Source organism: Micropterus salmoides, unplaced genomic scaffold, assembly GCF_014851395.1.
Source record: "Micropterus salmoides isolate LMB-PRFRI ecotype aquatic unplaced genomic scaffold, ASM1485139v1 Ms_hic_scaffold_2, whole genome shotgun sequence".
Taxonomy (NCBI): domain Eukaryota; kingdom Metazoa; phylum Chordata; class Actinopteri; order Centrarchiformes; family Centrarchidae; genus Micropterus; species Micropterus salmoides.
This window is the reverse complement of record NW_024041150.1, coordinates 26,390,315-26,417,384: the sequence shown is the minus strand read 5'-3', so window position 1 is coordinate 26,417,384 and position 27,070 is coordinate 26,390,315. Positions and strand designations below refer to the sequence as shown.

General features: G+C 44.2%; 1 protein-coding gene across 5 annotated transcripts in view; it reads right to left on the bottom strand.

Moving 5' to 3' along the window:
- pcdh7b (protocadherin 7b) overlaps positions 1 to 27,070 on the bottom strand; it is a 104,950-nt gene that overhangs the window by 27,279 nt on the left and 50,601 nt on the right. The gene's annotated exons all lie outside the window — the stretch shown is intronic.

The window sequence follows — 27,070 nt, the reverse complement described above, 5'->3', positions numbered from 1 at the left end:
TTACTGCGTCGGGTGTGGCGTCTGACAGTCGCGTGTTTAATCTCCCCCTGTTGAACGCTTGTTAGTGCCACCACCTGATCATAGGCCCAGAGTGGGAGATGCCACAGCGCGTACAAAAGGACCATTTAAAATGTGAGCGAAAGACAGAGATGAGCAGGAGAATGGCTGCCATCTTTGATGCATTCTTTTATCTCTCTTGTTTCCGTTCCCCTGTAGCTCTCATATATGTTACATGATTATTCAAGATGTGAGTATGTAATAACGAGGAAAAGGGGAAGAAGAGACAAACTGAATTGGCCCTTTGCAGAAGTAATATCACACCTTCATTTGAAATGCTCCCCTGCAACATACCCCTCACTCTGTTTGTACGTCAGCATTGCTCTGTTGGTCTCAAAAGCTGTTCATGTAAGTTGCTACTCGGTGCACTTGGCTGTCTTTCTGACTTATTTTTCTATTTCTCTGCTCTCTCCGTCTCTGTCGCAATCTTTGAGTCCCTCTGTGTGAATTGGCTGATGGGGCGAGGGGGGGGGGGGCATGTAACAGACCTGGATGTTTTCCTTTTCTACCATTTTTGTTTCTTTCTTTCTATCCTCACTCTCCTACTTCCTCTCCTTTCCCAGGTGGCTGTCTCTGGCCAACCGTGCACACAGCACATCGGGGTCAGCAACAAAACAGACGACATTAACGGGGGAATGCACACTTGCACATGTGTGCAAGCACACCCGTTCACCCATGCACACATTCCCTCGCTGATACCAAAGCTGCCAATCACAATGACCTGGGAAATGTGTGCTTCAGTACAGCAACTACCTGGAAACAATACAAATCCTCTGTGCAGCTGTAGGCACTCCTTCTTCCCACTATCACCTCTTCTCTACCTCCACTGCTCTCCATCCGCGCCACCTTTGCCTCTTCCTGACACTCCTTGTGCAACGTCCTTGTTCACCCTCCTCCTGGAACATAGTATAATCCCTCTTTCACAAGAGGGTACTTGTAAAAAGCAAGTACCTACTATATTGGGTGCCAGCAGATAATTGTTTAGAAGACACACTGCCATTTTATTTAAGATTTAAAACTCAGAAGCAAGGGAGGGAGAGAGGCAAGCCAGTGACATGTGCAGCCTGAATCTCATTAGATATATTTGAACATCAGGACTGCATGAGATTTTCGCTGGCCACAATGCCATACAGTTACCAGCGGGGCATTATGGGAGAAAAAGCAATTTGCTGCGGCAAGGCTCAATGGCCTCATGAATCAAGCCAATACAGACAAGGCGAGAGCAGTTAAGAGACCAGTACACGCTGCCTGGAGATTTCACTTAATGCTGTTCTTCTAAAAGAAAAAAAGTGCTGTAGTACCTCAACCCACAGGTTAATAACCTTTTGTGTTGTCTCATTGTCATTGCCACAGTTTTTACACAACAGGTTTTTGGTGAGTTTGCTACGGAACTTTATTGAAGTAGCTGCACAGGTCAGGGAGCTTGTAAATAGAAGGATCTTTACATTTTAACAGTGCTTATCCTTTTAAGGAGAAAATGTGACACAACTAGAAAATGTCTTGTTTGCTTCCAAATAGCAACCTGTTGGCTTCGGGCTGTCAACAAGGGCTGAGTTAAAACACCTGTCATACCCCACTGCCAACCCCTTCCTGGTAGGTAGCTGCGCTGCTCAAGCTGCTAATGATAATGACGGCAATCAAAACATTGGCACTAATGCTGTTAATAACGATGATAGCACTAATGAGGACACTACCTGGGAGGCTGTTTGCTTAAGCTGTTTTCTTGGTTCACCCTGCGGGACCAGAGAGACAGGGTCTGACATCCTGTTGCAGCGGTCCCCTAGTGGTCTCCTGGATGTCCTGAAAGGCCCTCATCTATGCCGCCCAACTGCTAATACACACCGCTAATTACAAACAGGGGAAATGAGGTAACAGCAAGAGAGCGTCGTGGGGCTTGGAGAAGCACCCTGACTCCATTCCCTGCCTGCTTCAAACCCTCGCCCGCTTCCGCCCTGGAGGGTCGCGGTTTACAGGAAGTTTCTAAACAGCTATTTTTCAGTCCTCTGGCTGTTGTGAGGTTTAGCTGAAAACACACAAGGGTGAGCAAGCAGGAAGAAAATAGGCATGTTGTTTTTCTCTCTAGCTCTCAGCCTCTCTATGCAGCAATTAAAACCTGAAATATTAGTCTGCATCAATGTGGCGGAGGAGAGGCGAAAGTAAAAAAGACAGAGAAAATAGCTCTTAAGCTTGTCTATGTTGATATAAGCTATTTATATACTGTATTTTCTGTCTACTAACAAAAGTATGAGGGAGGCAAGGGGGTGGGGGATTACAATGTTGTGGGACCACCTTTGTAATGCTAAATCCCATTCCTAATCTGCCAGTATTGATCGGCCATCACAAGCATCCATTTACCAAACAGAGGATTGTGGGGGAATTAGGGGGGGGGGGGGGGGGTTGAGGGAGGCAAGGCAACACAAGGCGCTCCCAAATGGCCGTCACTGGATAAAAGCAAATCCAGCTTCACTGAGCCTGCGCAAAAAAAGAAACATGAAAAATGGGGGATAATGCTCTCCCTCTCATCTACTGTTTCCACTCGCCACAAGCACAAGGGAGAGCATAATCGCCAGAGCAAGACTGAGCTAAAAAAGAAAAAGAGGGAAAAGGGTAGAAATGAGCCCTCCTGCCTCCATTTTGGCTTGAATATCTGGCAGTTGCCCTTTAAGAGTGAGAGTCTTCAGGGTCCAATTGGAGACGGGAGCCGAATCCCCTGTTCGGTCATTAAAAGCGGTCTCTAGAATGGCATCCATCTGCTGCTCCCTCATTACTGCCGTGAGTGATGGTGGTAATGTTACAAAATATGGTACTGGCGAATTGTCATTGCGACCCTTGACTCAAGAAGTGGACACAAGCCGGCTAATGATGCCAGCGTACAGACAGAAGTGAGCTTCGGGTTTTCCAACTTGGTCTCTGCACAGGTGGTGCGTGCGGTCGCATCATTAAGCTTACATGACTTGTCCTTCCAGTGGCGCGATGCTCCTCGCCACTGTATTTGTGCTCCCGGGGTTGATTGCGCAGCCACCTGTATTAACACGAAGGGGGTTGCTACCGTTCAGTCGAGGATTGCTCATCAGCGTTAAACGTCAATCAGTGTCGTCCGCCTCTCTTCCCCCGTGGACCTGATTCTTTTCTCCGCCGCCTTTGACAGATGGAAAACTCAAATGTGTGAAATGAGTAATAAAGCGTTGCTAAAGAGCTAAGCCGTGACTCAGCAAACAGCACATTCACTGAGGATAAAAGCCTTTTCCACGGCAGCCATTTTGATTTCACATCCACAGCGTCAAGTTGAGGCTGCCGTTATTTTCTCCTCAACAGACTGAAAATCTCTCCACTGCTCAGAATTTTTTCAGCTTTCCTCTAAACTAGCCCCTCCCGCCTCTGCTCTCCATCCATAGCTGCAGTGTGCACTCCCATTAATTACCTGCTTACAGAGGCTCTGCATTAGGCCTGCCAAGACACCAACAGAAATAGAGCGGGAGTGAGAGTGAGAGTCACCCATGTTCTTTGGTCTTGTGAAGAACGTCTTACCCACACACACAAACCGCTGCTCGTTGTTTGCTTCAGACAAATATACACACACACACACACACATCCTAACGGTGCTGCTAACAAACAACTTCGTATGCATGCGGCTATTAATCTGAATATGCAAATAGAGACGGTAAAATCGAAAACAACACACAGGACTTGTGTATGTGCGCAGACACACACACAAATATTACTCATCACTCCAAGGTGTGAGATAACCTTGTTTTGAGTGTATTTACCTGGAAGACAGATGAACTTTACAGTACACTAAGGACTAATGAGCTCATTGTCTCTGCAGCCCAATCCCCCAAGCATATCACACACACACACACACATATGCACACATTCTCATATGAAACTCCCTGCCTCTGTTGCTTCCCCTTCTCCAACACCCCTTTTGTCATTTTTGCAATTCCTCCCTGTGCGTCTCACTTCTCCTCCTCCCCTCAATCCCGTTTTTTCTTCTCTCCTCCCTACTTCCCTTTTCCTCTCCCTCCCCAAGGCGGATCCCCGGGAGCCTGACTGATCCAGCGGCAGTTTGTTTGGAGTTGCAGTTGATAGGGCACATGGGTACCTTGGGGCACAAAGAAGGGAGCCAGCCAAGAGGCATACGAGGTGAAGGGAAGAAGGAAATAATGGCCGTGTTTCTGCAGTAGGTGCACACACTTGGTGGGAGAAAGTCGCGGATGTCACAAGATGAAGTGATGTGTGTTTACACTTTTAGGTGGTGACTTTTTACATCTGAGTGACAGGAGTGCAGCTAGAACACTGGAGTTTTTGTCACATTTTACCCTGCTAGAGTTGTACAAAAAAAGTTTGTCCCAGAGTGAGGGTGACCTACTGTATACAACTGCAAGAAAAATACAACTTTTATCAGTGTACTAGTAGACAGAATGTTGGAAGTGATTTAAATGCTCTAGGATCGAGCAATCTTCTATCATGATATATCTAATCTTATATGGTTTACGGAATAACTACTAAACTACTATACTACTAAATATAATTGTCAGTATTTGGCTAATCCAGCAAATGAAATAGGCCTACCTGACGTTTCAATGTACTTCATTGCATTGATGCAAATCTCTAAAAATCCAGTATTGCTATAAAACATTCCCAATCTCTCCAACGAAGGTTAAAATCAAGGGCAACTGGACTTGGTTGAAGATACCGGAAGACGTTTCGTCCCTCATCCAAAGGACTTCTTCAGTTCTGACTGACTGGCAGGGAAACTCAGCTATTTAACCTCAGTGGGGTCGTTGGCACCGGGTCATCGATACCGCTGGTTCGTTAGTGTTCCTTGTTGCTGTGACCACAGTCGTTACAGTCGTTACAGTCGTTAAGACTACCTGTGGCCAAGACTGAACGACCATCGTTGGTATCTTCACCTGAGGCCAATAGGTTACGTTTGTTGAGTTTCCTGGGAAGTGATGATCATCACTTCCCAGGAAACTCAACAAACGTATAACGTATAACTATGACCTGGATGACTGAGAATCTTCATAGACATTCCCAATCTCTGATTTGCAACATTTCCCGCAATGGCCTTACGGTTGACAAATTTATATCATATCACCATATGCTGTATATCATCATATTGTCGAACCCTAAAGTAGTGCATACTACAAGGTCATTTAGTTAGTTTAACATGACTGGATTACATGTTTTATTCTTGAAAACACCTTGCCCTGTGAGAATTAGGGGCTAGTAAACAAATAAGTGAAAGAAACAGGCAATTTACACACCTACTGTAACTTGCTGGCAAGCATCAACCGAGAGGCTCCATTTAAAAGCTTTTATTTATACTCAAAGTAGCACACAACAAGCAGAACATTGAATGACAACCAACAAAACTCTGTTGGACACTGTGATTTGTCACGTTGCTAAGGAAACCGAAACACATACACACTTGTTCCACATGACAGCTACACAATAAAAAGGGACACTCTAATCCCATAAAAAGGTGTCTTTGTGGTATATGAAGCTGCTGCACTGCAGTCTCCTTCACTTTGCTGGTAATTATCACTGTCTGCCTGGAAGACAGAGACAGTAATGCTTCATTACAAAGTGCAGGAGAAAGACTGAGGACGCTGAGGAGAAGAGAACAGACCAGGAGGAAAGTAGACGATGAAGGGGGATCATTAGTGGCCCATTTGTCTCAAAACACAGGGACGAGAAGGAGTAGAGTTTGAGGAAGAAAAGGTGCACAAAATGACTAGATGTGTGTGAGAGAGACCCTTCAGAAACTAATCCAGTTCAGTCTCACGGGACTACTGCCTGTCAGCGAGGACCAATTGGCGACCGCGAAATGAACCAAACGCAGTGTAAATGTGGTAGACTCTCCAATTCAATTTGATTATTCCAACTTTAATTACTTGCCCAATTTGGGGCTATAGCATGCCTTGATTAAAATGGACACTATTTAATAACCCCAGCCCCCTCAAAAAGGTAACGCACCTTGAAGATAGAATAATTAAAGCAGTGGTGAGATAAGATTCATATCGTCCCTTTCTAACTCCCTGCAAATTGGATGTGCTCTGACGAGAGAGTGGAGCGAGCCAGCGAGGGGGTTGGGGGTTGAATGAGCGAGTGGCGGAAGGATTTGATGGACAGGTAGCAGGGCGGGGAGACAAGTGAGAGGATACGTGAGGGAGAGACATATGGTAAAAAGATGGTTTGTGGAAAAAGAGAACAGGTGTGGATTTAGTATCAAACTGGCAGCGTTTAACACAGCTAATACTCGTAAAAGTGTCTCCCGTGTTGTGAAGGGTAAATGGGCTGGAGAATGTGGGTGGGTTAGCAGGGTTGACTTTGCATGTGTCCAATGGTGCCCCCAAGGGAAAGGCTATTTAAAGAAAGGGACGGAGAGCAGAGTCTCCACTCTCACCAAGAAACGAGGAGAGAGAAGTGGGGCAGGACATTTTCAGTGTCCTCCACGCAAAAACACACAGACTCGGACTGAATGTGCGCAAGCAGCATCTGTGGCTCTCAACTGTTTTTTAAGGGCTCTTTGCGTTTGGAGGGAACAAACCGGACATGTTCTTAGCCGCGCTTAATGATACCCAGTGGGCCTGAGGTTATGAGCCAAAACACTAACAAATGTGAGAGTTCTGTACTTCCCGTCGTTGCATTTTAGACTTTGGAAAGTTTAAAAATAATTTTGCACCCATGCTTTATCAGGCAAGTCTAGTTTCTGAACCGGACAACAAATGTATTTAGTTTTCCTGATGTTATACGCATGTCTGCATGGGGGCAAAGTGTTTGCTTGTGCGTGCATGAGCAAGAGAGGCTACAACACATCTCTGTGACTGTGTGTGTGTGTGCTTGTGTGCCACTGTAACAGCTTCTAACCTGTGTGCCCTCCTGGCCTCACCTAGTGAGAGTGCCATGGCTCGTTAGGCCGGCAAGGATGATAGGTCCTGACATCTATTTACCGTAGCCACGCAATACACAGGCACACTCAAATGGCCCACTTTGGCCAACAGCATCTCCTCCGGCCATTTTACGTCTCTCTCTCTCTCTCTCTCTCTCTCATTTCCTTCCATTACACCCACCCCGACCCCCCTCGCGTCTCTTTTTCATCCCTTGGTGCCTCCATCCTGGTCTGAAACGATTAGTGTCATACCTGGCTATGAGGTTAAAACATGGGGGAAGTGTACTTTTCAGTGCCCTACAATAGCTTTCAAATAAATACACTGTAATCTCACCTTGCACGGTGGCTTTATGGGAATAAAATATGGGGTGTCAAAACCTATAAACTGATTTAGAAATGTCAGGTTCACAGAGTGCATCAATTAAATGAGCATGCACTGCAATGCTGACATGCATATATAACAATTTAACCTAATGTGCAGCTGTGTTTGTATGCAGTGTAATGTCCCATAAAATAAATCAAATTTCACGTGTGGAATTTAGCCTGCTCCAGCTTTTAAAAGGGCTTTCAGAGTTCTCTCAGAAAGAGGTCTAAATGAATGAAGCGGCGAGAGAAACTAATATAGAAAGATGGCTGGAGAAAGCGAGGGAAATCACAGTATGCTACCCTGGGCTCAGGCAGATCAGCGCCGTCTAGGTCAGCACATTTGAAGTTAAAGTCAGTCTTAAATGGGTCTTCAGACACCCTCAAATAAAGCCGACAGACAGCGCTGACCTTTACAAACTACTGTCTGCAATGGAGAGAGAGAGGAAGGGGGGAGGGAGAGATGGGGTGCAAAACTGCTATGGCTAAAACTCCTTCTAATTGAAACTTTTCAACTCTTTTTCGGAGTTTAGATAAACTCTAGGGAAGGGAAATGAAAAGAGGAGCAGGTTCTGTTTTTGCTTGTTCTTTTTCACACACACACACTTAAAATTTTTGCAATGTGTTTATGTTCAAATCTAGGTTGCTGCAAGTGCGAGAGTGGGAGTGAGGGTGTTTTTTGGAGCTCACGCTTTTCCCTGTGCTGTGCAATTAAATTTAATGACACAAGCGCTTGTCTAAATCGGTTGAAGTGTCTTAGCTTTTACGCTGCCGAAATGGAGCGGGAGAGAGGGCCAAGGTCGAAGGCCAGAGATGTCACATTTCTCCTTGTGTTGCATAATTTAATGACCCCAAGTGTCCGCATGCTAATTCTTTCATTCCACAGGTCCCATAATTCAACTGAGACAAGGAGCAGGAGGAGAGAGGAATCTGGAAAGGGAGAACCTGAAGACGATAGCGGATAGAACGTTTTTAGTGTTGCTGAGCATTACTGATCTGCATTTGATGGGAGGTGTCCATCAGTGCTCAATTGTGCAAAACCAGGTGCTTTTGGAGGCTGATCTGACCAACGGCATGGCTTTTTAATCTATCTGTTAATTGTCAAAATAGTTTTACCTCATTTGGATAAGAAGTTGCTTTGCTGTAACCTCAGCTAATCTCCCAGACTTTACTAAGCTTTTAAAGGAAGGGTCTCTGTGAGAGAATGGGGCTCGGCTGGTCCCTATAAATCTCACCCATAGTGCATGAGTTATTTGTTTATGCGTGACATGTCTTGGCTGGGAATAGTGTGTCAAGTGAGCAGGTGGGGCGGTCATCAATGAAGACAATTAAACACCTCGGAGGCACTCAGCCAAATCTTCCCTCTGTCCCTTGTTTCTCTGTACCCTCCCTCCCTCCCTCTTCCTCTCTGTCTCTGACAGATGATAATTCAGTAGGAGGAAGGGGTCACGGCCTGACAGAGAAGGGCATCATCAGCTGTGATAACCATCGCTGGACACAGACAGTCAACAACAAGTTGGCAGCTGAAAACAACAACAGACGTGAAGAGAACTTTTCAAAGGCACACACACACGCCTGGGTTTTACTTACAACCTCACACACTACGATGTTCTCTAGATGTGCCTGCGTGCGCATTAATGCTGAATCTGCGGTTTCAATGAAGGGTCGCGCCGGTACACTTTGTGCCGTGGCGGAGGCACACTGCTTACTCATCCTAACTTGACTCCCTTGTGTATGCCAAGACCCAGAGACACACAAACACGCGGCAAGACACAAAACGTATCACTGCTCTGCCCCTGTCAAGGTCAAGAGCGCTCTCAGTTTCTCTTCAGCATCATCTCAAATTCTCGCTAATTACAAGGAGTTGACGGGTATTATTGTACCCGCTCTAATTGCTGGAATATTCTAGAAGGACAAAAAAAATACTTCTGTCACTTGCTCATCCTCAAAGGAGGGATTATAGTCCCGAACTAGAGGGAAAAAAAAAATTGTGTCACAAATGGGGGATCGACTGTCAGCCCAGCTAATTATCCCCACTGAAAAGACCAAACTTCATTTCCCGGACTTACGTCGAGGGGAATCATTTGTGGCGACCTCATCCTCGACTTTATGAAAAGAAACATTACATTCATAATATTAGCAACCCCCCCACACCACTCTGCAACCCACATTCTTTCCAGTTCTCTTCAGCGTGGCTCATTTTGACGGCTAATTCCGGTGTTTTCATTTCAGAGGCATGAGCTTAATTCTAATGCATATTAGCGCATTACAAAGGGGTATCCGCGCCAGCAGCCCACACACATCACACTGACACGTGGGATAAAACATGTAAGCTCTCGCAACTCCACGGTCACAGCCACAGTCAAATGCTCAGACAGTCTGCTGAATGATAGCTCCTACATGGTTTCCTCCTTTAATGCAGTGACAGTGTTAGCCTTATGCTTGTAGCAGCTCTGTGAAGAGGTGCAGCTTGGCTACTGCCACAGTGTACCTCAATCTAAGTTCAAAGTGAATGCAATGCAGCAAGGTCAAAGCCGGGGCAATCACGTGATCGATGCTAACGTGATTAGTGACACGCCAGCGTTAAACCAGAGGCTACACTGGCGCTCGTGAAGGTGCTAGGAGTGCGCTCTCTTTCCCATCACAGAGGCGCATGTAAACCCGAGGAGCAGACGTGAGTGCAGGCTAACATGGAGCTGCCCATGGACCATAATCCATTTATGACTGTAAACACGGAGGAGGGGGAAGACATTTACTGTCAGACAGCACTTGCCACAGCCAGTATATCATCTCCCTGTCAGCAAAGCACACACACGGCTGGCCTCTATGAAATCAGCTACAGCTACGTTAGTGATGTTGATCATTTTACCTTCAGGCTTCTACCTTCTAATCAACTGTAGTTACAAGACTCACGTTTTTCTACATATTTTCACTTACCATACCCACATTTTTACCTGCAGCAAGAGGGCACTGATGATAGTAGTTCACAGTAATTGAGACCTTCTCTGACAGCTGAGAGATTACTTCCTGTCATAGAAATGTGTAGGAAAAATGGAGGGAAGTCTCTGATTATGAGTTCCTCTAAGGAAGGAGCCTAAGTTGTAGAAAAGAAAAACAACACAAAAGGAGGGTTAAACTGGGGAGTTTTCAAACACAAATTTGTCTTTTATTTTTTTCTTTTTTTAAATAATTAAACGTGGATGAATTTCTATTACTAAGAAAATGAAAATACTGCGATAGTGACAATATTTGTAACTACACAACGGACTGAATACTGATACTGTGACTTAAATTAGCCTTAGTGATCCAGTGGACAATATTCTTTAATGTCCATAGCTCTGACAGTTCAGTGTTAATCCACTGGCCTCACGGGGTGAGCAGTTTGGCAGCCAAGGTTAGAGACTTGTTTAAGAAAGGTTGACATTTACACACTAAAGTTCCAAAGCCTTTGGACTCACAGCAGCCATTCAGTGGCTTTGTGTCCTGCTGCTCATGGCACGGCATATGGGTGACAGTTAAGCCAATGTCATATACAGTACAGTGTGTGTGTGTGTGTGTGTGTGTGAAGGGTTTAGTGACACAGATAGAAATAGACTGAGACAAAGAGTGTGTTTCCTACCTCAGTTTCTGATGTGCGCACGCAGACAGACGGTGACACACACTCCTTTTCCCATTATGCAAACACGTCGTCTCACATTCTGCTTTGCTCCCAGACCATAACTTCTATTATTAGAGAGGGGGCTCTCCAGCTACTGGCACTCCTTTTTGATTTTCATTTGTGGGGGCTTCTGCACGCAGGTGCGACGGCCTTGCCTGCACCGCTCTCCCAGGGAAACACAATTAACTGGCTCACAAACATTTAGACGCGAACAAGTATGTCTGTATGCTCCAGCAGGAGGAGATTCATCATTAATGGCCTTTTCTGTTTTTCTATTCAGCCAGCCGGAGACAACTTTAGGTCAAGCAACGTATAGAACAAATACCTGCTCTCCGACAGCCAAGGTTGTCTGCAACGTCTAGATCGATATTTCTCCTAGTACTGGCTGCTGGAACACGGGGTGCATTGGCTGCAGAGCAACATAAGCAGTGACCCTTTGCATTTCACCTGTGTTTCCAAAATGAAAAGAAAGAGTGGATATTCAACGGTGGAAAGAGACATGGGGTTTAGTCTTGTGGATTTTCAACTCTGGAAGTAAGAAGTGAAAAGATCTAAACTACTTGCAGCTTGTTTTTCTGTTGGAGAGCAATATGATGCTGGATTCGATTCGATCAACAGTAAAATCTTGATAAACAGAATAACGATGAGCGTTAGCTCTTCATTTAGTGTTTATAGCAGAGGGGCTAAACTGAGACAGGCTTCTAAAGGAGAACAACATAAATGCAAATTTATATATGCTGGTGTACATAATTTGCCCTGCTGTTCCATGCTGGTGACTCTCTTAGATCATCCATGTGGCCTTATGTATGCACACACAGACAAACACGCATCTTAACCAAACGCACTTGCAATAAAAATGGGACTTTCCTACATTGCTGAACATCTCATGGCAACATAGCGCTGTTACCAGACATCGTCACAGTTATTAGTCTATTATTAGTTGCAGTAGCCCTCCCCTCCCCTCCCTGCCGACGCAGCGCTGTCATCATAGATGTCTGGCTTCTAATTGGATACCGAAGAGGCCGCATCCATGTTTCACACGCTGGGAACAGCCATTGAGTGGTGAGAATCATATTTTCAATTAAATAAGCCCCCAAAAAATGCCAGAGATAACATTTCTTGGGAAGGTGGCAAGCTGATTACTCTGCGAATCATACTGAGGGTTTTGCATAAACAGATGATTACGAGGCGTCTGAGAAGAGGGCCCCTCTCCTCTCTGTCTCTCCGCGCGCCTCAAACAGTTGGCACCTACTTTTTTTGTTTTTCATTTCTGCTCACATTGGGTAAAAAAGGGAGGAAGATAGCATGCAAACGCACACACACACACACACACGCAGAGGCACTCACACACATATGTACACACACACAGTGGGAAGCAGGAGAAAAGCGAATGTGAGGCAGCTGTGAAAACATTGCTTCTCAGTATCAGAAGAGACTTGAGAGGAAATATGGTGCAATTTTTTACAGCTCTCTGCCTGTCAGGGTGAGTAAAGAGAGCCCTGTCCAGTGGACCTTTACAGTCTACACACGCATAAGCACACACACATCCCGCAGCAAAATCAAAACCCTGGTGTCACCAAGTGGGTTGTGAACATTTGCCTTTTGCCTGATTTGAAGCAACTCGTTGTGGATTATTCTCGCATTCCTGCTGCCTATTTTTTTCAGGGGAACACATTAGTCTGTGGCCTCATTTCCACTGCAACATAAACAAGTGATTTCATGCTAGAAATAGTGGGAAACTCTGTATTTTCTGGCCTATTTCGGCACCAGACCTACCACATTTAACTTCCTGTTTTCAACATACAGATTAGTGTTGAATCCTGCCTTAATATATACAGTGTTCTCTGGTCCTGCTGAATTAGTTTCACAAACACAATTTATAAGAGGCAAAATTTAGCAAGAGAATGCAATTGATTTCTTTAGTATTTTATCTGTTGCAGCTCCAGAGAATAAGGCCTCATTTAGAGTGTGTGTGTGTGTGTGTGTGTGCATGAAAATGACATTGCATTTCATTATGGGAAGTGCTCTCTGGATCTTAACTGTGCATTCTTTGTTTCTCATTATTTTTTGCCCTATTCACATCATCAGCACTTCAGATTAAACTGACACAATCTATTGCCTGAGTGTGAGGGTACACACACTCTCTCTCTCACACACACACAATTAATGACAAGAAAAGGGAAGAGTCTGCTCGGGTTGCATAACACCTTGAACAGAATACAATCGCGTCTACACACTCCCACATTCGCTCTCTCTGTGTCTCGCTCCTTCCTCTCTCCCATCATCACCTTTGTCAGAGGATAAACTCTTTGGCTTGCAGGCTTTCTATCAAAGCCCAAAACCACAAATAGGAGCTCACTGTCTTTATTCTTGCAGTCTCTGCAAAGAAAAAAGTGTTTATACACTGTATACACATTCACCTCTCTGCCGTCAGCTCTTACATTTGCCTCCTCAAAGACCCCACCCCCCACCCCCGCTTCCCCTGACGCTTCAGAAACAAATTGCTTTGTCCCCGCGCAGAGTTCAGCCAAAGAACATGAGTGTTGACAGCTATGGTCTTTTCAAGAGGAGAGGAGGATTACTGCGTGTATGTATTGAGGTGGATTAAGACTTTGATGCTATTGAAAGGTCCTGACTGGTGCATTTTTGGAATTGGTCAGCGAGTCTTAAGGCCAGATAATACGTTTAAGACCCAAAATCAAATCACCAAAAAAGAAAAAGCAGGGGTAGTAATAATAATAACATCAATGAGGGAGGTAGAAAAGAGCAAACAATCAAGAACTGTCTGGAAAATGCAATTTTCACTCCGAAACCATCTGTTCTTGCTGCTCATAATCTGCGGTTGCTTTTGATTAAGATTAAACCTTGCTCAAACCCCCAGAGCTATTAAAGGAGTAGAGCCTCTTTCTTTTTTTAATAAAGATGAGTGATTTGAACGGTGATTTGGGGAGCTCTGGAACAAGGTGAGGTGTGTTTGTGTGTGTGTGTTTATATGTGTGTATATGTATATATGCATATATGTGAGTGTGCACGCGTGTGTCCTTGCGGCGTCTGCAATCGCTCAGGGATTAAGATGATTTATTCAGCCCGGGCAGGACTTCAGATTCACAACGTGTGGGGTGATGGAACAATCATTCATCTCTCTCTCCCTCTCTCTCTCTTTCTTTATCACTGTCAGTAACAATCAAATTCGTACACTACATTCTCCTGCAACTCAACTGTCTAAAAGTTTAGATTCTTGTTGAAATTCTCACCATGTCTGGTATTTAGCATGAACAAAAAAATATTTATTTTGGCGCCTACATAGAGCACAGTGCAATTGACCATGACAGTTCAGTGTGATATTCGGATGTGATGGTGTTAGTGGCTTAGGCCCCAATCGGACAGGGCACGTTTTTTGCAGTGAGAGGCATCTTTTTCCAGTTGTTTTCTACAGGCAGCAAGCATTTTGCGAGGTGCTCATGTACCATGGGTGCTTTGAGTTTCAGACGCTAGGAGCGGGCTTTTGCTCTGAACGCCTTCAAGTGGAAACAAAAAAGCACCTGGCGTTTTTTTTTCCAGAATCACAATTAAGCTAAGTACAGGTGATTCAGTGGTAGCTTAGCAACTATTTAAAAAAAAAAAAACAATAGGTTTTATTGTAGGCCATAACAAAAAAAAGGCTATGTGGTGCTTTCTGTCTGATTGGAGTCTAACATCGCAACAATCTGCTAACGAGGAGGATGAGGAGCGAGCTACAGCGGTCTAGTAAGCTCACTTCTTCTATGTGACTTCACACCCCCAGACTGTGAGTGTGTGTGTGTGTGTGTGTGGCAGTCCTGATATGAGACAACTATCCAAAGAGTAGTTTGAGAACGAGTTCATCATAACAGCAATAACTGGATAATGACTGTAACTTGTTTCCCTGCGCAGTGTGTGAACCCAATCTGTCACTTCCAGAAGATTTTCAAATCCAAGCCGTATATTGTGTGTGTGGGAGGCGGGCTAAACAGTGCCTCTCTACATCCCACAGCCCCTGTGTACATGCGGTAAAGAATAGAGTAGCCTGGTGCAGCCAAAACCCACTCTCAGAACTGGTGTTAAGTTGTTTTGTCTACTTCACATGCAGCTTTCACCTGCGGCACAAAGGATTCCTTCCTTCGTATACGAGCTCTTGATTTGCCAGAGGTAAGCCTCTTCCCAACAGCACCCCGACTGCACAAACCCATTCACTCACAGTGAGTTGCAGGCGATACAACGTCTGCCGAGGCTGCCAAAAGCTGATCTCAGGGCATTTGCTTCAAGCGATAGAGAGAGATTATTACATGCGTTTAAATCTGGCCCTGCACATATGTATTTATGTGTGTATACTTGAAAGTGCGCAGGCATGTGTTGTGCTGTGCTTTTGCAGGTATTGCGAGTGGACTTGCAGGCACGTCGTATGGATTAGGATTTGCTCTTCCTCTCCTCATGCCTGATAAAAGTTGAAGGGTTGCTTGATGCTGAGACTTTGTGTACAAAATAGGCACAAAAATATTAACAAACACCTTCAACTTTTCTTTAAACACTTCAGCTGTCTGTTGACCACTGCTCATTAGTTTTCCCTCCAATTAAATCTAATCTTGTGTGCCCTGTGGAGGCACCTCTGTGACTAGACTCACAGCCTCTGCTAAAGTGATTGCCTGAGGGTTAGTTTGAACTACAGACAAGATAAATGCTATTGTTTTAGCCTTAAAGGTAGCCATTAGTCTGTGGGCAGGGCCGCAAACAAAAGGGATGGAAGCAGACAGAGTCCCACACTTTACCACAACTGCACAGAAACAGGTGTGCCCCTATTACAATTGTTCAAAGGGTTAATCTTTTTTGTAAACCCCTGGGGAAAGAAAAAACAACTCACCTGGCCTTCCCTCATCTATTCCCCACCGCATTAACCTCCATTGTTTGTTTTCAGTGTCACGTTACTTCGCTTGTGTCCGCTGATAATGTTTTGACTCCTGGGTGCTTTTCTTAAATAGAAACTTTTGACTGGCACTTTTGGCTTTCCCCCATCCCCTCACAGGAAGTTGTGCTTAGGACCGGAGTCATCAGAGATGTGCATAGCTGAGCCAGAGCTTTGTGAGGTGATCGCTGCATTTTAAAGGCTTGAAAAGACAGCTGCCACGGTGAATGGCACACAAAGGAGAGGGATAATTCTTTTTCTTTTTTTCTTGCTCCTTGTTTTGTGACCTTGAGGTGAAAAAAAAATCCACACCTAGGAGAAGGGAAGGGTGAGATCTGCGTGTCGCCGTATGTTTGGATGCACGCTTTATCGCCTTCACGACCAGGTGCACCGGAATTACAAACGGGCAAGAGGGGGGATGATGGAAAGAGACTCAGGTGAAATTTGTCAAGTCACGGGCTCAAGTTGACGTGGCACTTCAATTACTGGGTGCCAATGCATATTCATCCCAGCGTCAGGGGGAAATGGCGCATGGTGCCCCAGAATCATTCCTGAGCTGTCAGCTGGGCATTTTATTCCACGTCCAACCCCAGCAATGTGTTCCCTGCTCTTTGAAAGGGTGATAGAGAGGACGAAAGAAAGAGAACGAGGGAGATAATGAAAAAAGTGTATTTTTTTATTAGATAAAAAAACATCTACATGCATTTTTTCTTCTTTCTGTGGCTTTCTGCAGGTGCTGTATGTATCAGAATGAACTGTGCAACATAGTGAGCTGAGAGAGACAGCATAATAACGCTAAAGCCCTTAAATGGGTCACAATGAAAAAGCAAGCAGATTCTCACTCACTCAAGAGAATATTCAGAGCACACATATACATACATACCCAAATTCCTCCTCTTAACACACACACGCGCACGCCACACCGATTTCACAGCTGTGTGAATGGTTCTCCGAGTGTTTGTATTAAGTAGGGTGAGCTCTCTGCTGTCATAAAACATGCATGGTGCTAATGCTGACCGTTATGTGAGTTTCTTGCATCGCAGTCGCCAGGGAAACCGGTTCGATGGACTAAATGGACAAGGCTTTGTAAAAAAAGTCTCGCAGAAAACGCATTAAGTCCCTCACAGTGCTCTGTGACAGCTCGGACAAAGCCTTCCCTCTCTTCTCTTCAGACTTATGAGAGAACCGCAGCAGGACTGTTCAGGGTTACAAAAATAATGAGCCCTCCCCCAGTACATATATATATATATACTTTAGAAGTTTTTTTTCACTAATACATATATGACCCATAGTAACTGTATCAATAAGCGTTGTTACTTGAAAAAACGGCCAAAAGGAAAATAATGAAATTCCTCAGCTAGAGGAACTCAGGAGGATATTGTCCCTTCAGGTGAATGGAGTGTGCACATGTGTGCAAGCATACATATGGCTGTATAAGGAGGTTTTTATGCTTTTGTGTTTGTCAAAGGCTTCTGTATTTGTTTTTCTGTTTCGAAGGTTCTGTGTGTGTGTGTGTGTGTGTGTGTGTGTGTGTGTGGCATGTTATGAAACTCTCCAGCATCTCCGGTGTCAAAGGTTGCGATGGGTGCCACTTAGAGACCTCTAACCCAGCTCGGAGAGCCTACCTCTATAAACTGTGTTAGCTTTTCATTTCATTTTCCTCCCTCTCTTCCTCCCCCCCACTGCTTCCACCCCCTCCCCGCCCTTCCTCCATATGAGACGCATTAACTGTGTCCTCAAAGAGAGAAGGCGAGGGAGAAGGGAGTGAGGGATAGAGGATAACCCCCTTCTTCCATTGTTACACGCTTTCATCTATTTTTATAAGTCGGAGGGGCGAGAGAGCGGGAGAGGAGGGAAGGGAGTAAAAATAAGTTCTGGTGGGCCGCGGTTGTCTTGTTGCACCACTGAGAGCATGATGCATCTCCGCTTGGATTTATACTCCTGTGCGGGCATGTGCACACATACACACACACCTAGATACACTGCACATGCATGCTTGAACAGCAGTCAGTATTGATCAACAGCACTTTCTGTAAGGTGCTTGATAGCACAGGATAACACTTTACTTCAAACCACCAATTTAGCATTTATAAGTAGTTTATAAACACTTGTATGTTTAATGTTTATAACAAACACATTTTTTGAGTGTTGATTAATACAACTTTATCTCTATATCTATGAAGCATCTGAAACACTTGTGTTAAAGTGACATAGATGCATTTAGAGCTGCAATGATTGGACAAAAAATAAAAAAATCTAAGCAAATATGTTTGGTGTGAGGACAATGACTTTGACCCTGTTTGGTTAGGCAGCTGTAGTGCAGAAATGTTTCACAGTGAATCTTAAGCTACTATGCCCCCCACATAGCCCACGCAACACACTGACACCGTCTCCTCGTACTGAAACACACACACACACACACACAGATTATCTTTGGCATACATAATGCCTGAAGCAAGCAAGCATTTGTTTTGACAGTTTTACAGCATTTATCTGTGTCTCTGAGTCATCAAACCACCCCGATTAAAGACGAACATGATGTCAAATTCCTAAATAATACGACCTAATTGGTATCAATTAGCGGTAGCAGCCGATGCTGCTGGCAGAGTGAAGAGTTTCCAGACAAAATCCCTTCCCAGAAGGAATGCCAGTTTACAGCCATGCCTGCTGGAGATGTGGCACAGCAAGCTGTTCCGTAAGTAGGTACACGTGGGTGAACCCAGACAGGGTGGCAAAAGACAGCAAAACAAAAAAAGTTTGTTGACTTTTTTTAGATTTTTTGTGTATTATTTTTCACCACATTAAATCAGTGTTGGGGACAGTTGTGGGCGGTCGAAGAGCACAATATGAAGTATCAGAATTCTCAAAGGTCAAGCTGCTGCTGGGCCAGATGCCGCACATAAATAATGTGTAAGATAAACAGAGAAAGGGCTATAACATGCATGCGTCAGCTTATGCACAAACACAGCCAGAGAAAATGTACACAATTTGCAATTCCTACCTTAAAGGTCAAAAAGAGTGTCACTGCTTATATTTAAACTGAAGCACACACACACACTCAAGGATATCTCTTACCAACTTTGGCAAACCTTCACTAAAATTAAGTCACATTTATGAACATTGGCCTATAAGCAGGTTACATCTGGTTCCACTCGGTTCAGCTCAGTTTGGCAAAACGTGTTCACTTTTGTGTTTTTCTCGGAAGTTCTGTAATCATATAATATGATGTGTTTTATAATCAGCGCAGCATTCCTTGTGTGCAAAATTAAATTGCCTGCAAGTTTTTTGTAGACGCGTGGAAAGAATGTGCTGTGAAAAAAAAAGAGTTCCAACAGGGTTATTATGCAGGGATTGTGTATGTGCCTTCGCCGTGAGATATGAGGAGTGGGGTAGTGAGAGACTGTGTTTGCACATAAAGTATAGTATGTTTGGCGAACGCATGAATGAATGCATGAGCGGCCCCAGCTTGGTGTCGGCCCGCAGAATGTGTGAACACCTGAGTGTGTTTTTCTGAATTCTGTTTGTGCTTTTTTGACAAATTCCCCGAGGTGAGAAAAATAAAACGAATGCCTTCATTCTCTGGGCTTTGTCAGGGTTCCTCCGGGTGTGAAGTTGTCATGCTGTAACATATGCACATACAGTACATATACTTACATAAGCACACTTATCCTGGTGTAATCTTCTTTGGATGCTCAGCCCACATTCAAGTATCAGAAAACATACAAAAAAATAAATAAACACTTGTGAGCAGGAGAGATTATTGGCGTGCCTTGCAGCTAGCCCCTCCCATGCTGTAGACCTCACACTGGGAAAGACATGGCACCCACTGTGTCCCAGTGCAGCATACCTGATGTTCCACCAAATGTGATCCCTCGCGCCGCACAACCTGTTTGCCTCATCTTCTTTACAAACATGCACAGAATCCTAACAGGTTGTTGCAACAAAAGAGAGGAAATTTAGAAAAAGAAGGAAGGCCGGAAGGAGTCGAAGGTAGGGAAGATCCAGGGAGGAGGAGGGAAAACAAACAGAAGACAGAGTGGGAGCAAGGGGGGGTGGGGGGGGGGCAGAAGAGGGGAGGGAGTGGAGGGCGGGAGGCTTTGGCTGAGTGCCTCGGAGGTGTTTAATTGTCTTCATTGAAGACCCCCCCCCCACCACCACCCCAAACGCTACACCTGACACACATACCCTAGCCAAGGAATGATGATATCGTGAGAGAGGTGTGGGAAGAGAGAAAAAAAAGTCGGGTGCATTCCAAATTAACAGCTGTCGGAGAAAGTGATTTTATTCTGAACATAACAAATGCCCGTGCCATTTGGAGACAAGCCAAATTGCTAGTCACCGCTTCGTTGCACCTAAAAAGGCACAAAATGCACATGTCGGCGTGTATGACTGTAGGCCCTCATTGAAAATGCAGTCATGTCTCTGCAGTGCCATGAAAAGCCATTCGGCTCGCCTTCTCTTTCTCATACGAGTGCTTTGTCAACTGTGCATCCCGATTGCAGAAGACAATGCAGAAATGCAACAGACAACCATCTTTGAAGTGAAAACCGACGCGTATTCCCACCACTACAATATGGCCGCCTTCCTTGAGTGGGGCTTTTATTGCGAGTGCTTGACAAAAACACCATTAAACCACATTTGCTGCCTTTTTTTGAGTAAGAATAGCTCATATTCTGTACATACAAGGTATCGAACGCAATATAAAGTGGCTGCACTTTTTGCTCCCTCAAACTAAATGGCCATCATGGCTGTGTGATGCTTCGCTGTGTATCAGTGTTTGTAAGGAAGCTGAATGGCTTTTTTAATCTCTCTCAGGAGTGGGTGTCAATCCGCCTCTAGCTACACAAAACACCACAGCAACAATTCCATTATCCACACTCAGACCTCTACAATATGTGTGTGTGTGTTTGTGTATGCGCACCACATATATACATCAGTTCTTGTTCATTTTCAGTCTCCTCTTTAACTTACTTTGCAGCGAGTGTAGCACTTGAAGCACAGCAACCATTTTTCAACAACTCTATTCCCTATTCCTATTTTCTTTAAGATTTGTAATTTGAAAATTAATTGTTTCAAGTCTTAAAAAATCCCTCTTCAACTTGTCTTTTTACCTCCTTCTAGTTTATTCCTTAGGCCGATTTAAAGGGTCGGATCATTGCCAAATTGCTACAAATTGTCTGTGAAATTTCTGCCTCCACCCAAATACAGTGGCGGTGAATACAGTTTTATTTGTGATGCTTAAACTTGAGAAATTAAAACTTAAAAGAGTTACTCTTACGCTAATTGAGTGCTTCCAAACCTTTCTTCACTTGTGATCCCTTAAAACAAAGTGTGTTTACTTGTCACAGGTTGCATATGTCAAGGCGTGATGGATATATATTTTTCCTTCTTAGATCATTTCGTTTTGGTTATAGAGGACTGAAGGTGTAAAATGAAAATCTAAAAAGAATCAATGTTGTTTTGGCAAAATATGATTTTCTTTCTGCTGTTCTACCCCATTAATCTTGCGACCACTTGGGGAGGCTCCGGAGCCCCAGTTTGGGAACCACAGCTCTAGATAATCCACAGAAATAGGCTATTATAATAGACTATTCTCTCGGTAGAGTGTTCATTGTCGTAGTAACAATGAAAACTGTCCACAGTGAGGTATTTGGATTATCCAGAGTAACCTGGACATTCTTTCTAGAAAAAGATGCTGCTGCTGAATTTTTTAAATGTATTTTTTTCAGCGCTGTTAGTATCTCCATTGTATTGCTGCAGAAATCTCAGAGGTGGCTCCAAATCTGTGCAAATCAAATCAAAACTATATGGTCAGTGCTTTTCCCACAGATTCCTCGGGTCGCTGCACTTCATGTTAAAAGCAGGTATCTAGGCTTAATTCTGTCAGCATGGGCTGTAACGGGAGTGCAGACTGCACTGGGTGGGCTCTACAGTCCATGTGTGCCCATGTGGAGAGACAGAGAGGAAGACAGGCCTGTGGATGTGACACTGGGGTATGATTTGAATACCTGCCTGCGCCGGCTGAGCAGTGATCAATCATCTCTCTGTCAAGCGCCACTCCCTGCTGGCAACTTCTCCACGCATGTAACCCCATCCCTCACGTTTTCCTTCTGTTTCTCATCTCTATTGCTCTCTGCTGATTTTTTTATTTTATTAATTTTCTCTCTATCTCCTGGTCTCTCTCCAGCCTCCCATCCTTCGATCCATTCCTGGGCTCCTGTGCAGTGGTTTACTCATTTACTCTACCTCTCCCATGTTTCCCTTTCTTTACCTAACCCTTCATGCTTTTTCTCTCATCGTCTCAGGCCCTCTTGTTCTTTCTATCCCCCTTGCTGCAGAGGACATTGTGAAACGATATCAGGGGCGAGTAATGGACAGATGGAAATGAATGCGAGACACAAGGCAGAGAACTGCAGGCACACGCACAATACCCTCCCTGCTGCAAAACATACAAGCATCCAAATCTTTTACACACGTTTTTAGATGTAACTGATTATTATATCTTCCATTTCTGTCCTGATTTTATTTGTTTTTAATTCACTGACATAGCTCATGGACTCATGGACACATGGACGGTGACCTTGGGGAAGGCAATTGTGTGGGAATTGATAGCGTGAGTGCTTCCACTGGGTGATTTTTCACTACACAGCTCTCCATCGCTGTGCACATACACACACACACACACACACACACACACACACACACACACACACACACTCCCATTGCTCTACCAAGTTGGGGGAAATCAGACCTAAGATCAGTGCTGCTGCCGCTTCTCTCTTGAAATATGAATGGTTTTAATTAAACAAACTCCCTTTGCCATCTGGCTCTACAATTGGGCTTGCCTAATGAACAGAGTTCCACACAAACACACGCAAACACACATGCACATTATTAACCAGGCTAAGTAGCATTCCAACGGGCGAAGCTTTTTAAATGGAGAGCAACAACATTGAAGTGATCTAGTGAGGTGCTTCACAGAGCTGGAAAATGACGCACTACCTTATTGTGCTGAATGAGAAGTGTTTGTCTGTGTGTATGTGTGTGTAAGAGAGATGGCTAGAGCTTATTTGTTTTCATGTGACTGAGCATGCAGGCACTTGCTTAACGTGTGCATTTCCCTTTGTAAAATTGTGCATTTCAGTCCTTCTGTCTTTTTTTTAAACTTACTTGTGTGTGTGTGTGTGTGTTAGCAAAGGCTCAGACAGTCTGTACCGACTACCTGACTGATAACTGCTGTGATGTGCCACTTGTCTGTCCTCTCTATTGAGCCAGCTAGCCAGCACTAAATGATGATGTTTGTAATCCAATGGCGGTACCCCAAGATTTCTCAGCAGGGGAGGCAGCAGAGAGATAGTCTCTTGTGTGTGTGTGTGTGTGTGTGTGTGTGTGTGTGCTGGGGGCTGGTTGTCTGGTAGCCAAAGCACAGAAACGTGGTAGGCATGCTAACGTTTTCAGCCAGTAGGACGTGCTATTACTCTCTTAGACGCTACAATAAGTTTGCACTATTCATCTGTCCTAGCAGCCAGCATAAACAAAATCACACATCAGCCTTTGTGAGATGCACTCAGTGATGTAGAGGCAAATCAAAAGAGTAAACAAATGTATATCCTGCTGGCGGTTGGTGATCATCATACGGCTCAAATGACCCCTGCAATATGGAAGAAATTGTCTTTTCTTCAGGAAAGTTTTCCTCCCTAAAATTCATAATCTGTGCAAACTATTTTGACACACTCATATCCACATAGCATACATTTGTTTTGCTTACCTGTGTATAGCATTAGCCACTAGCAGCAAAGCACACAGTGTATTAATTCAGGGTTGAATACAAGAAAGCTAAAGTAGAGGTAAAGTAAGGGGTTAAAGTAATCCATTTTGTCTATTAAAAAGCTACTATGTAATGGATGAAATAGGATACATCATTGGCAGCATAACCTGCAGCAACAAGGACAGCACACAGCATAGCTGCACTGATGTACTGAACAATGATATTACATCTTCAGTGCCGGGAGCTGCTCAGATCTGCGCGGAGGTTTTGCATGAAAACACTTTACACACCTCAAACACCTCACTCATGATGAAAGGGCAATGTGGAAGCATGTTTTTTTTAAGGTGTACTTGAACTAACACAGTAACTGAACTGTAAAATCCACTGCCCGCACCCCGACACCCCCCTACCCTCGCCCAGTGATTTGGAGATCAATAATAGAGCACAAGTCTTTGACCCACCGATAACACCGTACATCTGGAAGCCTCTTTGACATCCACAACGGCCTAATAGGGCCGTTTCACTCCAAACACTCAGCGTTTATGAATATCTGATGAGCGCCGGGGTAAGCTTATGAATAAGTGAGGGGCCCAGCTGTGCATCAAAAAGATCAAGACTTCATGGAATCTGCCAAATGCTATAGATGAGCAATATTTTGAGCTATGTGCCGGTCAGGAGTTATGGTAAAACTGATTTCTTGTTCTGAAAAGATAAGTAAACAAAGATTACAAATTGAATCCTTTGTGCACTGTGCAACTGAACAAATTCAGAAACATATGTACAGATACAGCAGAATTCTCATAGGTTCCTGACATGGAGCTTTGGACTGCCTTTACTCTGCTGAAATAAAGTCTATGAAGATGAAACTACAGAGGAGGCTTGTCTGATAGCTTGTGCAGTGTGGAATGGGTCAAGAATGTGTTCATATTCCCGCGGTGACCCTAACACTCCCTATTTTGAGTTGGTTCTGGAAGAATCTGTCTTGGATGGAGAGCTTGTTTTTTTGACACTCCCCATGGAAAGAAGTCAACCAGTAGAAAATAATAAAGTTTGAAACTCAACCTTGATGAAGGAGATGAGGAAAATAAAACACGGTCCCCCGGCACATATGTGCAGGGCTGGCAGAAAGGAAGGATGAAGAGCGGGAGGGTGAATAAGAGACTGCGTGTGTGTGCTGTCTCCACGTGTGTTTGTCTGACAAACACAGACACACACACACCTATGTGTGCACATGTGTGTGTGTCTGGGGGTGGGGTTTGGATGTCAGTACTTGCGTGCGTACATTCATGTGTGTGAGACAGAGAAGCAGCTGCCGTGGACGACGATTGTCCCTGCACATTGTGTGAACATCGATCGACAACAAGCGAGTCAGAGCTGAAAAAAAAACAAAACACGGAAACAAAAAGGGACTTTAGCCTTTTTGTACGTGTTTCAGCTTGGCTGAAAGCAGTGGCAATTAAACATGATGAATTGCCAACAGGGCGAGTGAAAAACAAAAATCAAATCCTCAGATTCAAAGTTTCCAAACTGAGACTCTAGCCTCTGCTTCTAGCACCAAGGTCGAGATTTACATAGTCTTGAATTTACTCCAACCGCCGACTCCTTTAATCCACACACACACACACACACACACACATCAAACCAACACACACCTAATCCGCTCTCTTCTCCTTTCGCAGCTTCCTTCTGGTCGTTCACAGAACAAAAAAAAATGCTCTCGCCACGAATCACTGTCGCATTACGCACGTAAATGCCTGCAATTACCTGTCACTAATGACGCCCTTGCCAGTGCTGAGCACCACAGCAAGCCATCTGCTAACTTTTGTTCTCCCTCTTTCCTCATAACTGCCTACATTTCTAAAAGGGGCTGGGGCTTTATAGAGCAAATGCAGCGCTGATGGTGTCTGTGTGTGCTCTGGCTACAACACAAGGGGGAGTGCTAATGACCGGAGTTAGCATCCCACAAGAGGCCGGAGCAGTTTGCCAATATTTGCCCTAACCATAAAGGATTGCATTTATTTTACACTTAGGTATTTAGCCGATGCCCTTCCAGAGTGGCCTAGCATAAGTGAGTAGGGTAGGGGGCCCACTGTCTTCCTCAAGGACACTAACATACAGCTGCTTTTGTCTGTGATTGAATGACAGAACCTATACCAATGACAGACTCTCAGACCAGAAGGCCAACCCTGCTGCCTGATTATATCTCTGCATAGACTACTAGAGAACAAACTGTAAGAACGTGTATTAATATGCTGCAAACATGTGAGATTTAGAGTTTGAAATTTGAGACTGAAAAAAACAATGTTGAACAAAACAGGCAAATATTCACATACACTCACTTACTACCATTCTAACTTGTACAGCTGGGTTTCCTACATCTACACACACACACACCAGTTCAGCTGATCTCACTAAAGATAGCGAGCAGCAGCAGAGCATGTTGTTTCTCTTGGATGGAGACTGATTCATGAATTGACCTTGACTGTTCCTCCAACAAATCTCATCTAAAGCTCCAGCATACTTTGCAATAGTACCCTCTGAAACTCTGGAGAAGGAGAATTAACAACACATGTGTGCCGAGCTGAAACCAAAATTTATGAGTGTTATTTTACCATATACTTTGTGCATAATGTGCTACTTGTAAAATATTTCAAATTGGACAGTCTGTTTTGATGCATGAGCTTTTTTGTTATTCAATATCCCATTTTTAGATTTATTTATTTCGCTATTTATGCTGTTTGTGCTCTCAAGGTGATTTTTATTGACAGGCTGATCACACATTTGATCTAAGTGGGTTGTCTGCTATCGGCTGTCCCTGTCCAATTACTTTAAACTGAGAGCAAATTCAAATGAGACTTTTAATTGGGTCTAATTTGGCCAGTAAATGGGTGTCTATTGTCTGGAAAAGGAGATTTTGAATATCCACAAAGTAGCCCCATCAGCTTGCATTAAACGTGTTTCAAATCCCTTTTAATCTGCATTAAGGCTGAAATTTAAGAAGCTCACTGTGGACACCTGTGCAACTGTCTGTTTGATCTGTGTGGTTGGACTGACCTTTTGTCTAGGTTCATTGCAGAACTATCATTTGAGCCTGTCAGATATTCCCACAAGGTAAAGCCATCTTGGTGCCCAGGCTTGTGGATATATTGACTGCATTGATTTGACATAAGTAAAGACATCATCTGTAAAACAACTCCATCTAAAAAGAGAGATGTGAATCTTTAAGCCATTTGAATATCCTTATCCTAAGCTGCAGTGGGGAAGCCTCTGCACTTAGGCTTAGCACTCTCAAGACAGCTACTCCTTGTTAAGCATCGCCTCAGACTCCTAGACTATGAATGGGACCATTACCCCTATCTCTCACTGCACACCCAGACACACACACATTCACACATATTTTAGCCTTGG